General features: G+C 42.6%; 1 protein-coding gene across 7 annotated transcripts in view; it reads left to right on the top strand.

Annotated features, from left to right (window-relative positions):
* Positions 1–8071: 8071 nt before the first annotated feature.
* Positions 8072–14658, top strand: part of LOC114708433 (aminopeptidase O (putative)) — a 311317-nt gene continuing 304730 nt past the window's right edge. For 6 of the 7 annotated variants that reach the window (XR_005091530.1, XM_037205655.1, XM_037205653.1 and 3 more), the window contains exon 1: positions 8109–8195. The gene's annotated coding sequence lies outside the window, so the exon portion shown is untranslated. Of the gene's footprint in view, positions 8196–14658 lie in introns of all 7 variants that reach the window. The other variant, XM_037205654.1, reaches the window with a different exon arrangement.

Below are 14658 nucleotides of genomic sequence, written 5' to 3'. Positions count from 1 at the left end.
CACACATGTAGCCCCAGTGAGCCGATCCACAACAGCTTCCCTTTACCAAGATACCCTGTAGCTAGAGTTTTCCTGCCTGACCCACAGTCAGGACAAATCTGTCACCCGCCAGTCCCACAGCCGCTCAGACCCAACCAAGTAAACACAGAGACTTATATTGCTTACAAACTGTATGGCTGTGGCAGGCTTCTTGCTAACTGTTCTTATATCTTAAATTAATCCATTTCTATAAATCTATACCTTGCCATGTGGCTTGTAGCTTACCAGCGTCTTCACATGCTGCTTGTCATGGTGGCGGCTGGCAGTGTCTCTCTGACCCAGCCTTCCACTTCCCAGAATTCTCCTCTCTCCTTGTCCTGCCTATACTTCCTGCCTGGCCACTGGCCAATCAGTGTTTTATTTATACAGAACAATATCCACAGCAATACCCTAGACATTTTCCTGTTGCCTTGTCTTCTAGGTTTCTCAACATCTGCCTTGCTGCCCTAATTTTGTCTCCTTTCCATGCTTTGCCTCCCACCACTCCAATCCTGGCTTTACTCCATCTAGGACACAAATCTAGAGCTCTGACCTACAACGCAATAAACTGTGTCAATAGACAGGGAGTTCACTGATGTCAGGGATATATTTTTCTTGTTTGTATTCCTACAGTCCAGCAGTGTACAAATATACAGCAGCATGTAGTCAATGCTCCAAAAGGGAAAAAAGAATGTGAATATAGGACACACATACAAGTATCAGGAACATTAACACTTAACCTTGCACATCCTCCTCCATTCAATGTGCTCCACAATGCTCACAATACTACAGAAAAAAATGCTCTGCATCCAGAGGCTCTGCATCAACCCAGGCTGAAGCATTTCTGTCTCTTTATTCCAGGCAGGGCCTCACTATGGAGTCCTGGCTGGCCTGGAACTCACAGCACCAGAATTACAGGCACATACCACTGCTCCCTGGTTGTGGACCACTTTCTCTGCATCTACATCCCATTCTCCTTGTTAACAACACTGTGAATTCTGCTTGTACCTTTTATTTTCTGCTTCTTAATAAAATGATCATGCTTCTCAGTCCGAGTGGCCAATGGAAGTAGCTCTCCCAGCTGAATCCTCCCTCACATTTACTTCTGGTGTCAGACACCAGATGATTCTTGGCCACAGGACATGGGGTCCAAATTGATATAGGATGTACATAATGTCTGCAGTAGTCTCTCTGACCCATGTGGACCAAAGCACCAAGATGTTTCTTAGCAACCGTCACATTCAACTTTCCTTCGCTAGCCCTCCTGCTCTTACAGAGTCCCACAAATATTTCAAATCCTGCATTTATATTCTAACACTCATCCCACCTGTCTCTCATCAACCCCAAGACTATTTTCTTAGGCTTGAGGAAATTCTGTTAGGAAATTATAGGCATATGTGACTACATTTTCTACTATGGTAGAAATATTATATAAAGTTGAAAATTTTTTGAAGTGATAAATAATTTATTGACATTCTCTGGTTTAAAAAATGAGAAAAATTAAAGTTTATAGGATTTCTTGGGCCACACTGATAGTAGGAGTTGGGGATGGTTTGGTTTTCCTTTTTGTGGCTGGAGATTTAGTGTCTGTCAACACCTGGCACAGGTGTGTTTTCCACTGACTATACAGACCCTCTTTACTTCCTGTGGGCTCTTACTAGGTCACCCTAGGATATTGGGAAAGTCATAATGAAGGCAGACTTGTACTAATGCTATGCAAATAGAGCTATCACAGTGCTGGTTCAAATCCAGTTTGTGGTAGAGAAAACCATAGAGGGGTTAATGTCAATTTCTGGAAGCTGTAGGAGAGGTGCTGAGGATGTAACTCAACTGGTAGAGTGCTTGCCTAGCATGCACAAAAAAACCTAGAACCAACGCCCAACACCACATAAACTGGGTGTGGTGGCAAACGCCTGCAATCCCAGGGAAGGCAAGGAGGTGAAGGCAGAATGAGAAGTTCAAAGTCACCTCAGCCTGTTCGAGGCCAGCCTGGTCTACATGAGGTACTGACAGGAAGAAAAAATAGAAGCAGCAAAAGCAAGACCAGGCCAAACAGCAGCACCATCAGCAATTAATGTCTGAGAGTGGACCACAAGGCTTAATCTGATAAAGAACAAAAAGGAAATACAAAAAAATGCTGGATGGCTGTTTTCCTCCCTCTTAAGTGTGACCATCAACACAACAAAAGAACAGTAGCATCACCACAACCTCTCGGATGTAGGGCCAGGGCCCAGGCAGGAGGCACAGGGGCGCCACCAGGTCCCTCACCCTGCTGCCCTCTGTTCTGGCTGATTTTCCACCCCCATGCTCACTACCTGGATCCCAGATGGCTGCCAGGAGTTCAAGCATCTTTCCTCTCATTCTGGCAACACAGATAATAAAGAAACAGCACAGTGCTCTGTACAAAGGCCCACGGGGTGTATTTAGAACTCTGTTTTAGTAGAATAAAAGCTTTTTCCCAGAATCCCTTAGCAGCCTTCTCCCTCCATTTCATTGGCCAGACTGTGTCACATGACCCTCTGGGGTATAAGGCTATCTCAGGACAGGACTATGAAGCCAGGGAAAATGGGGGTTCATATCTGACCTAGATTTAAAACCATTTCTCGATTGATGCTTGAGTAGGTGCCAGTCTTCTTTGAAGTAATTATTCTTTAATAAATGATCAGTTTTACCATGTCTGTTTTCTGTAATTTTCCCAATTTTCAATGGTTTTTGGTCAGCAGTATTTTCCAGTGAGTTTTCATTTTATAATGAAGGGTCCAGGAATATAGAAATATAAAATTATAAGCTTAAGAGATAAAAACTGGCAATCACCAGCTCTAAAGGTTAACTGCTGACAATGGCTGTCTGCTTACAGCCCGCTCCTCTGTCCACAGCCGGGGTTAACTTTTAAGCCCCTTGCCCCTTAGAGCCAACAACTGCCTGGACCAAAGTTAACTTTTAATAGTTGGTCCTACATGACTCCCAGCATGCACCCCGTGTCTGATACTATAAATGGGGACCAGTACCCCCTCCATGGCTACAGCCCCAGAATTCCAACATTGGCTGTGGTCTCAGCTAACTGATAAGCTTTTGTGCCCTGCAGTGTTTTATTTTAATTTTAATATTTTTATTTTTCTGGAATAAAGTTTGCTACTGGTTTAATAGACTTTGGTGGTCTATTCCCCATTATTGCATGACCCCGGACCCAACAATAACAAAGACTAGTTTTAGTTAGTGTTAATCTTATTTTTGTACTATTTATATAAAATTCATACCCACCTCCTCAGCCTATCACAACAATATCCTCAATTACAACAGTAAGGTAAAAAAAAATCATAGTTCTGTCTTACAGGAAAGGAAGCTTTTGGGGAGGAGACAAGTAAAGAACCCACAAAGAGTGGAGTTGAGTTTTAAACCAGGCATGGAGGCACAGGCTTGCAATCCCAACACTTGGGAGTATCAGGAACTTAAGGCTATCTGCATTCTCCACTACACAATAAGTTTGAGGTCAGTCTGGGTTACACTGAGACCTTGTCTCAAAAAAAAAAAAAAAAAGGCCACCGCTTTAATCCCAGCACCTGGGCGGCAGAGCCAGGCAGATCTCTGTGAGTTCGAGGCCAGCCTGGGCTACAGAGTGACTTCCAGGAAAGGCCCAAAGCTGCACAGAGAAACCCTGTCTCGAAAAACAAACAAACAAACAAACAAAAAAGGAAGTGCCTGAATTTAGAGGTGACTGCCCAAAAGTAGCTTGATGTCTCTGCTCTGGCCTCAGGTCTTGGGGGAACTGCTATGAGTTGCTTCCCCCTTCACAAGGAGCTTACTTTTTGCTCCTCAGCTCTGTGTGAAAACTGTAAGTGGTTGTCCTATGTATTTTTCTTTTTGTTCTTTAATCTTTGTACCAGTTATAATTAGAGTTGTTGGAAGAAAGGAAGAAAAAGACCCAAACTAAAATGGCTTCAGTGAAGCAGCAACGACTTCTCTTGGTCAAACAAATGGGGCAGATTGTTTAGTTAGTAGGCCCTACCCAAAGTCCTTGGAAGCACTTTTAATGTCTTATGTCATAAAGCATTGTCCAATTATACAATTAAAAATGACAATTGAAATCTTAAAAGACAAAAGAATGTCTTCAGCACCCAGGCTCTTGTTTTCATACAAGACTGCAGTTTGAATTATTACCAAAATGGCTGCTGTAGAAGCAGCCAACACAACAACTCCCAATCAGGTGGAGGGTGGGATGTGTTTTCAAAACAGCTGTGGTTTCTTGCCGTGTTACATTTTTACATTGGTTCTTACAGACATGATGTAGGGCTTAGTCTAAGGCCACAGATAGCTGAAAGGTAGGCTGACAAAGCATCCTTCTACTAGGTGCCCATATGCCCAGCTAAAACGAGGACATTTTATTACTTAAAATATTGTTTCCATTCCTATGAAGAAAAGAGATTGGATGTTGGGGGACAGTCAGCAGTCTCCATCATCTACTCCTATATTGGGTTTTGTCCAGCTGAGACACATAAAAAGTTCATTTGATTTTTCAGTCTGATCCACATGATCTCAGCAGGGTCTAGGACAAGATTTCATGGACCTGACAGTCATCAGTGAGTCTCACATCAAAAGCCAGGCTGTACTTCTTTAATTCTGCTAAACCTTAGGAACACATCTACCCTTGTACCAGGACTAAATAGTTATAGATACAAGTTTAGAACTAAACACCTAAGGACTTTCAGGAGCATTGATGTATACAAGATGCTGACTCCTGTTGCTTTGACTCTGTGTGGTATTAATTTACTATAAATGAATATAATCATTTAAATAAAATTATGCACGTACCAATTATTTTCACCAGCAAGAGTATTTTCTTGAGAAAATTTCAATATGAAAATTTCATACCACAATCAATTTTATAATACATGTAGTATTTTTTTACTTTTTCTATTCCATGAAGTGTTTTTCAAGAATTAGTTGCAGTTTCCTGCATGCAAATTTTACACTGAAGTTATAATTTAATATTATTCTTTCATTTCATAACAGATTGTAGCCATTAGCCTATCTGACAATAGGCATTCTCATTTGAGTTGTAAGAAACTAGCATGGCTTTGTTTCTGCTTGAAATTTATAATCTACATTTCATCAATATTGGATTTTTAAAGTCAATTTTCAATAAACGGACAGTTTACCATATCTGTTTTTGTAATTTTCCCAATTTTTGATGACCAGCAGGTTTTTTTTCAATGAATTTTCACTCTATAATAAATATGGGCTAGTTTTAACTAGTGTTAAATTTCATTTTTGTACTATTTCTATAAAATCTAATCTCCTCTCCTCCATTGGTCTATCATAATAGCCTCAATTACAACAACCTAGACAAATATTATGTTATGTTTGGTGGTTTAGTAACAAAGAATTGTACAAGTAAAACCGATTTTAGAAAAATCTGGTTCAAGTTTCTCATTTTATAAATGAGACGAGGTACAGAAAGGTCACATGACCAGCTCACAAAATGAGTGTGATGACCCGAGCAAAGGAAAGATTAGTAAGAATAGAGGTGCTGAACAAATGTGGCCAATATCAATTGATTGTGGGAGAGAATTTGGATGATTTTGGGTTTCAGGCTTGGGTGACCAGCAAGACATTAATGACATCAACTAAGAGCACATGAATTGGGGTAGAGGATAAATTTTCAAATGTCAACTTTTCAAATACCAACTGGTCATCTAAGAGAAACAGGTGGGTTTTGTTGTTGGTGTTTTGTTTTGTTTTTTAGAGACAGAGTTTTTCTGTGTAACTGCCCTGGCTGTCCTGGAACTCATTCTGTAGACCAGGCTGGCCTCAAACTCAGAGATCCACCCGTCTCTGCCTCTCAAGTGCTGGGATTAAAGGTGTGCACCACCACTGCCCAGCCAGGTGTATTTTTAAAAAGAAACATTTCAAAGGATTTGGGTGGAGTGACAGATTTGAGTGTTGCCAGCTTCCAGTTGATAGTCAGAAAAACAAAGTCTTCACACTAGGGTAATAAACATCAGGACGGTTCCTGGTGCCCCCATCTGGCAGCTCACAAATGCCTATAACTCCGGCTCTGGGCAATCCAGTGCCTTTGGCTCCATGGATACCTGGACTCATGGGCATCTATCCTCACACAAATACACACACAAACACACATTTTTTTAAAAAATAATTTTTAAATCTTTTTAAAAGATTTGGGAGAGTTTATGTATTTGGATATTTTTATATTTGTTTCCTTTTAAGATTGGTAGGATCTTACACCACAGGCCAGCGTTTCGGTAAAAGTCAACTATAGCTAAATAGGGACAGAGAGCCGCTTTCCTCACAGCATCCTCCACATACTTCCTCCCTTAGAATCTTAAGTCTACTGAAGACTTGTGTGTGGTAGCGTAAAAAGACCCAAGAGGGAAAGAATTAAGAAAAGGGAAAAGCTGGGGAGGATCAAGACAGATACTGAGTGGAGGAGGCCAGAGAGAAGAAAACCTAGACTTGATCCCAGAGGGTTGGGTAACCAGAAGGCAAAGGAGTTGGGATTGAAAGAAGGAACAAACCTGGTTTTTTTTCACTGTAGAGTCCAGCAAATCTGCTTATCTAAAATTTATCAGTCACTTTGGATAACTTCCTTGTTGTTGTTTTTGTTTTTCGAGACAGGGTTTCTCTGTGTAGTTTTGGTGCCTGTCCTGAATCTTGCTCTGTACACCAGACTGGCTTCGAACTCAGAGATCCACTGACGCCCGATAACTACATTTTTTAAAAATCTAAGACCCAGCCGGGCGGTGGTGGCGCACGCCTTTAATCCCAGCACTCGGGAGGCAGAGCCAGGCGGATCTCTGTGAGTTCGAGGCCAGTCTGGGCTACCAAGTGAGCTCCAGGAAAGGCGCAAAGCTACGCAGAGAAACCCTGTCTCGAAAAAAAAAAAAAAAAAAAAAAAATCTAAGACCCTTATCTAATTCCTTCCCATCTGCCACATCAACTTTCAAATTATCACTGACTTGTATCCATTTTCCTCCAAACCCTTCTTTCCGAGTCCTTCATGCCCAATACACAGAAGCCTGCTCCTGTCGCTCAGTCTTCGGTAAAAGAATCCAGGCAGCACCTCATCCTGCAGCACCTTCTGGGCATTTTAAGGAGCATGGATTCTGTGCCTTGTTGGTCTCACCCTGTGTTCTTCCCCAACCTCCTTCCTCAAGGGTGCCACATGCTGCCTGTGCCAGGTGCTTTGAATGCTTCTGGCTGCTTTTCACTCAGGTCTTTACAGGCTTCCTCTCTCTTCCTAGTTTAAGGAGTTTCCTCTGAGAATAATGGACCTTCTATCGTAAAGTGGCTCTGACTGCCTTCCCTTTCTCGGAGTCTTACTTCCATAGATTTACCTGTAAGAACACACATGAGAGAATGAGCCGATGGCCTGCAGCGATCGCTCAGTGGTCAAGAGCAGCTGCTGTGGCTGAGGACCTGGGTTTGGTGTACAGCACCCACATGGTAGCTCTCAACTGTCTGTAACTCCAGTTCCAAAGGGATCTGACATCCTCTTCTGGACCTCGCAGACACCTACCTGTATATACATGTACCTGACTCACTTTCTTAACCAAAGATAATCTCCACAAAGGCAGACACAACTGGTCCATCTCTGCAGCCGCAGATACTGCAATAGTGTCTGCCTGGCACACAATGCGACCTTATTTAAGACCTGTCTGGCGAATAGTTGGACCTTATTTGAGACATGGTGGAAAGAATATGTAAACCCCAATCACATGCAGCAGAAACGTGGACTTCTTTGGAGTAAGAATCCCACTCCTTTAATCACAGCACTTAGGGGGCAGAGGCAAGCAGATCTCTGAGTTCGAGGCCAGCCTGGTCTGCATAGTGGGTGCTGGGGCACCCAGAACTAGATAGAGAGATCCTGTCTCAAAAGCAGAAAGTACACACTTGTATTTCAGTGAGGCGTGCATGTAGTTTACCAATCATGAATCCTGGGTACCGAGGCTGCTCGCCCTTCCGCGCCTGCGCAGTCATCGGCCGAGGGATCGGCCCACAGGAAGAACAGCGGCCAACCGGGGGCGCGCGTTGATGACGCCATCGGTGTTTGCCTGGTAGCCCGTAGTAACCTCGAGTCTGCGGAAGTGCAGCTGCAGCACTGGCGGCTGAGACAGGTAACTTCTGTCAGTCAGCTGCTTCCGGTCACGCAGACCCCTGGGGTGAGCAAGTGGGATCCTGCGCGACCTGTCGTGGGGTGATCCCGTGGGTTCTATTCGACCTCCTGTCGAGTGAGCCCGTGGGGTCCTGACACGAAAACTGTCCGCGTCATTAGCGCTCTGCGCTTTTCAAGCCGTGGAGACAGTTAACTGCAGAGGTGGCGGGCGCGCTGGGTAGATGGTGACCACACCAGCCAGCGGTGCTTAGAGCTGTTTTTAAGGGTGACAACCGGGTTCTTGTTGATGCTGAGCTCAATTCGGATCCCTCGTGTTTTTATTTTGTTTCCACGTGCAATTAGTACATTCATTTCTGGAGAGTATGTTGTGCTTCGTGTGATTCTGACGAGGCTGTCAGTGATTCACTAGTTGGTAAAGATTAGGTTGTCCAGTATTGGGGGCTACGGAGTAGAATATTATTTACTGTCGACGGTCTTTTAGCAGGGACAGTGCCCAACACTTTACATTTCATTATCTCCTTAGTTCATTCAGTAGTGTTGTGAATTATGAATTATTATGTCTTATTTACAGAGAAAATAAGTGGGGCTTAGTTCCATAAAATTGACCGGATGAAAATTACCAGTAACTAAAAGCAAAGCCAAGGTTTAAATTCAAGGTTATGGTATGATTTCAAAGCCTGTCTCCCTCCCTCCTTCCCTCCCTTTTTTCCTTCCTTTTCTTTATTTCTTTCTGTGTTTTGTTTGTTTCAAAATAGCCACCATTAGTGGTTGAATCCCAGAGTTTGCTCACTCATCTGCCCTTATGTTTGTGCATATGTGTGTGTGCACACCTGCACCTGCAAGTGTGTAGTATGCGGCGTGTGCATGTGGAGACAAGGGGTGATAACCTCAACTGTGTTTTCATAGATGCTGACCACCATTTTTTTTTTTTTTGAGACAGATTCTCTCACTAGCCTGGAGCTTGCCCTGTAGACTGGGCTGGCCAGCACCCTCAGGACGCACCTGTTCTCACCTCCCCGCACTGGAGTTGCAGACCTGTGTGCAACTTTTTTACTCAGGTTCTGGGGATGGAACTTGGGTCCTTGTGCTTACACAGCAGGCGGTTTTTCTACTGAGCTGCCTCTCCAGGCTGTTTTGATATTCGTATCTATGTTGTAAATTCTCATATTCTTGGAGTTAAGACATCCAGAAAACATGTCTTCCTCCTACATGTACACATATACCACACACCCCTACACACAGCATCTTTATCTTTAAGGATGACGTAAATGGCAAATGATGTTGTATTGTAATACCTTCTATTCAGAGCTCCAAGAGATGTGTAAATATTTTTGTAATGAAAATGTCAGTAAATAATTTAAAGGCATTAAGTGGCTTTCTTGCCTTTCTTCCATGATGCAGTCACAAACATGTGTTCTGGGTTGAAATGTGGTGGTTTCCTCAGAGCCTTTGCTGGTTTTGATTCTCTGTTGCTGTGTTTGAGTTTGCTGAGCTTCCTGTGGCTCATTTTTCATTGTCACCAGTGGACAGTAAGAGGCCGTAATGAACCTGTAGATGGTGGAAGCAGACATCTAGATTTTACATCCTAGCTCTTTTGCTTAGTAGGCAATTGAGGGAGCCCAGGCAAGTGCCTGACCTCTCTATACCCCAGTTTCCTCATTTGTCAGATGGGGACAATAGAATTACTTAGGTGGGTGTTGTGATGACAGAAAGAGTTCCTGTGATGAAAAGCTTAGAGGGGTGCCAGATTGACTGAGAGGAGCAGCCAAGGGCTCACTAGTGTTGTTGACTGGTCTTGGCTTTCCATCTTTGAAAATGACACTCTAGTCCTTTGGAAATTGTTATTCCTGGAATAATATTTAATCTGTGTGTGATCTTTACCAGATAATTGGTTGCCTTTACTGGAAGCCTGCTATTTTAGATGTCTTGTTAAACTTCCCCTCATTGCGTCTTTATTATGCAATAAATTTTGCTTGCAAATTGAAATATGTGTTTTTTAAAAGTTTATTATAATTATGTATTTCTGATTGGATGTGCATGTATGTGTGTGCTGCTGCATGTATTTCGGTAAAAGGACAACTTGTGAGATTCAGTTCTTTCCTTCCACCATGTGGGTTCAAGGGATCAAATTCAGATCACAGCTTGGTGGCTAACCCCTTTACCCAATGAGACATCTTGCCAACCTAAAATATTGTGTCACAGTAATGGACTTTGAATTTCTTCTTAGACTTCTGAGGTTATTTCAATGTTGTCTGGTATATGGAAACCCTGCAGAAGTATATGAATGTACTCATTATGGGTATGTAAGGATTAGTTTTTCCTTCAAAACTGCTGTTACATATCACATGTACACGTAGACCCTTAGAGTAGTTCTCTTTCTCTCCTTTCTTCTTTCAAGGGACTAAAAATTGTTTTAACCCAGAACAAACATTTGTAATCCCTGCTAGTTTTGGTTGCTAGTTTGGAGTTGTTTTGGGCTAAATGGCAAGATTCTCTCTAAAATAAAAATGGCATAATCTACTTATGAAAATTTTAAGCTGTGTCCCCACTGACTCCAATTAGTTGTGCATTTCAGGCCATGGCTAGCTACAGGTTAATGTTGATTCCTATGGCACCCTACTTAGAAGCTTGAGAATGAGTTAAGACTCATATTCATGATACAACTTGCTTTGAAGATGTATTCTGTAGGTTTTGAAATGACTATTTTTATTTTATGTATGTTACTAGAAAATGCACAGGACAGAAATTACCATTTTAAGTTCTTGCACAGTTGGGTGGTATCAAACACATTCACAGAGCTATGTGGCCACTGCAATGGGTTTCCAGAACTTCTTTTTTATCATTCCCCAAAGAAATGATGCACCCATTAAGTAATAGCTTCCCATCCCCCTTTCCCCTCCCTCCAGACATCCTCTGTTCCTGCTCTGTTGTGTTTGCCATCTCCAGAAATCTCATGTTGATGGAATCCTGCCATATTTGCCCACTTGTTACCAGTATATTTCACTCAGAATGTTCTCAGAACTTATTTATGCTGCAGCATATATCAGAACCACATCCCTTTTTAAAGATGGATACTGTTTCACTGTATGGGTATTTCTTACTCTGTACTTTCGGGGTGTGTTGAATTTGGCATGAACACAGTCCTTGGTGATTGATTATAAGCTTACAGAGAATATAAATGGAGATGTCAACTGAAGTGATGTTGTTTTGCATTATGAACACAGTGCCTGGTGGATGTAGTCAAGCTAGAGTCGAAGCACAGGTTGTAGTATGATATGGAGCCTAAAAATAGTAAAGAAAATAACAATGATGATATTACCTGCTGTTATGTTATGTTATGAAACATTCACAGCACCACACATGGTCTAGTAATTTTGCCCATAAAATAAGAACTTTTTTAGTTCCTATTTTATTCATGAAGAAACTAGCATAGGCAAATTGGATGGATTATTAAAATTATGAAGTTGTTAGGTGGCGAAATTGAGATCTGAACTTGGGCTCTCTGGCTCTGAAGCTCACTTGTCTGTAGATTTGTTCAATACTAACTTTGTAGTGAACTTGTTTGTAACAGAATTGCTGTGTTCCTTGCCTGCCTTGTCCCTTTCACTGTCTTAAAACTGGACATAACTTCTGAGCTCATCGGGCAGTGCAAGGACAAACCCACATTCTGAAAGAACAACTGGTGCCTGGTTTGCATGGAGCAATCACATCCACAGGAATTCAGACAGTATTTCCACAACCGTGTTCTTAATCCTTTTAGAGCCTTGTCTTTGAACACTGTGTAGTTCCCACACTCAGAGCCCTGTGGGCGGGAGCTTTTTGTTCTTAGCCTCAGTACTGTCAGAATGGATTCTGACACACTCATTTCACTGCTAATTTGTTACTCTGTGATGCTTGATTCCTGAAGAAATTGTTGTGAAGTAGCATTTATGCGCTCATTGCCAGTTCCATTGTCATTTCTCTTGACTTTTTGTTTGCTTACACTTTATTTCTTTGACATTTGCAAATGAAGGTCTAGTTTTGGAAAGCAATGGAAATCAAGATGTGCTTGCTCTATTTTGGCATGAAAGGCAAATCCCCTTGTTCTTTTTGTTACTAGTGATATCAGGCATATGTCACAGTATACTGTACGTTTGGAGGTCTGAGCTGTCTGTTACATCTTGTAGGTGGAGCCTCTATTACCCTTTTTGGTCATTTGAGATTCTCAAGATCAGGATGCTCAGCCATCTGCCTATATCTATAGATTTAGAAGAATCCATTCTGCAAAAAAGAATTCCAGCTGGGCGTTGGTGGCGCACGCCTTTAATCCCAGCACTCCGGAGGCAGAGCCAGGCAGATCTCTGTGAGTTCGAGGCCAGCCTGGGCTACCAAGTGAGCTCCAGGAAAGGCGCAAAGCTACACAGAGAAACCCTGTCTTGAAAAACCAAAAAAAAAAAAAAAAAAAAAAGCCAGCATGCTGTGTTCAAGTGAGCCATCCTTGCTTATAAGAGGCTCCTCCAAGTCTTTTACTCATATGTATTTAGTTATCATTTTTCCTATAGTGATATGTGACCTGTAGTAGATTGCAGAGAGAATGAATCAGTATGAGAGGCCCAGAGATACTTGGGTTAAGGTGGCATAGCTTCAACATTGGTCCTGGGTGTGAGTGAGGAATCTGGGTGATTCCAGAGATCTACTTTGGGCAACTGGGTAGATCCAGTGAGTAACATTTTAAGCTAGAGCTGCAGGACACAGAGGACATAGTTCATCTAAGAAGTGGGAGAAAGAAAGTCCAAAAGTAGAAAGATAGAGGAGAGAATGTAATCACAGATCCTAAAAGAGGAGAGACACTTGTGGGGAGCGGGGGTATCAGTGCATTAATTCTCCCAAATTAAAGGCTAAGAAGACCCACTGAATTTGTTCATGAAGAAGTAATTTGCCTCCAATATGGAACTTTAGTGGACTGGTAAGATGTGAACAGAGCCTAGTGGTCAGAAAGGAGTTTGGGGAGAAAGAACAGTCAGAGTGGTGTGGAATAGAGAGAGCTTTGTTCACTTGTAGGGTTTTTTGATCAAAAGATTGGATCAGTATCTTACTTCTCAAAAGAACAAAAAAGGATTGGAAAGAGGAGGAAGTAAGGTGGAGGATTCAGAGGGCTAGACGATTGATAAATCAAGGACCCAGAGAGGCAAACAAGACTATATCCAGAGCAGAAGCCACAGTCAGGCTATCCCTGGGTTCAGGGGACATTTGTGTCCTGAGAAGGGAAAGGTGGGAAGAGATGAAAATGAGTTCCTGTGCGGCCAATAGTGCTACTCGGTGGAAAGCTCTTGTCTAGTGGGTGGGAGATCCTGGGCTAAATTCCCAGCACCAATGTTGGGGGAGGGGAGGGAGGTGGAGAGACAATGTGCAAAAGTTCCTGTCTTATTGCAGCAAAAGATTTTAAGTGAAGCAAATTAATTTGCTGATACAGAGTGTTCATTTAGTGAGTAGTGAAGTTTAGAATAATTGCTGAAAAGAAAGTCCAGAAACTGCAGGGGCAATTAGGGAGACACTCTCTTCTCATATTGGAATTTGTGACTACGTAGAGCTACCACTCTTGTGATTGTGTTACTTATTTAAGTTTTGTTGTTCTCCATAGGTTCAATTGAGATGTAGAAGTTGGAGGGTTTTATTGAGGGTTAGTTTTGTAGAACCGTTGTATTAGAATAAAAGAGCTGAAATTGAGGCTAAATTATGATGTGAGTGACTAAAGAAATAGATAAATGAGGCCTGGTAAAGTCATGCTTGCTGCCAAGGCTGACAGCTTGGGTTTGTTCTCCAGGACCCACGTGGTGGAAGGACAGGACCAGCTCCCACAAGTTGTCATCTGACCTGCACACGTGTGCCACGGCACCCCCTTCCAAATAAACAATGAAACATAAAGAAAAGAAACAAGTCCATGAACTGCACTCTTTAAAGAATACCATGGAATCTGGATTCTTAGTGTTGGGAATGTTTATTTCTGATTCTAGGTCACACTGTCCTGTGCATTGTAGAGTGCTTAGCAGTACCCATGGCTTCTGCTCTCTAGTTGCCAGGAGCAGCCCCTCAATTGAGGATCACTGATGTCTCCAGATATTTCCAAGTGTTAAAGGACTGTCCTCCATGCCAAATTGCCACCAGCTCCATGAGTTTAGCTCTACCCACTTGTGTAAGGTCATCACAGCTGGGCCTACTGACTTTGGAAATTCCTTCATAGAAAAGGGGGCAGGGGGTGTCGTGGGACCCTTACCTGAGCATCTAGCCATCCCTTTGAACCAGCTGAATGCAATTCTGCTCTAATTGCCCAAGGCCTTGGGGAGGGGCTATAGGATATAGAATGGGGAAAGGGCTCCATCTATGCAGCAACAGCAGCAGCATCTTTCATGCTGGGTGCAGACCTCCCAGTTCTCCTTCCATTGGGGTTATCCACACTCCTCCCTGTAACTCCTCCCCAATAGACACATTGGTTCCCAGAGTGAACAATACGGAATTGTACGTTGGTTTGT

Source organism: Peromyscus leucopus, chromosome 5, assembly GCF_004664715.2.
Source record: "Peromyscus leucopus breed LL Stock chromosome 5, UCI_PerLeu_2.1, whole genome shotgun sequence".
Lineage (NCBI taxonomy): Eukaryota > Metazoa > Chordata > Mammalia > Rodentia > Cricetidae > Peromyscus > Peromyscus leucopus.
The sequence above is the reverse complement of the archived record's forward strand: the minus strand, read 5'-3'. Positions and strand labels throughout refer to the sequence as shown.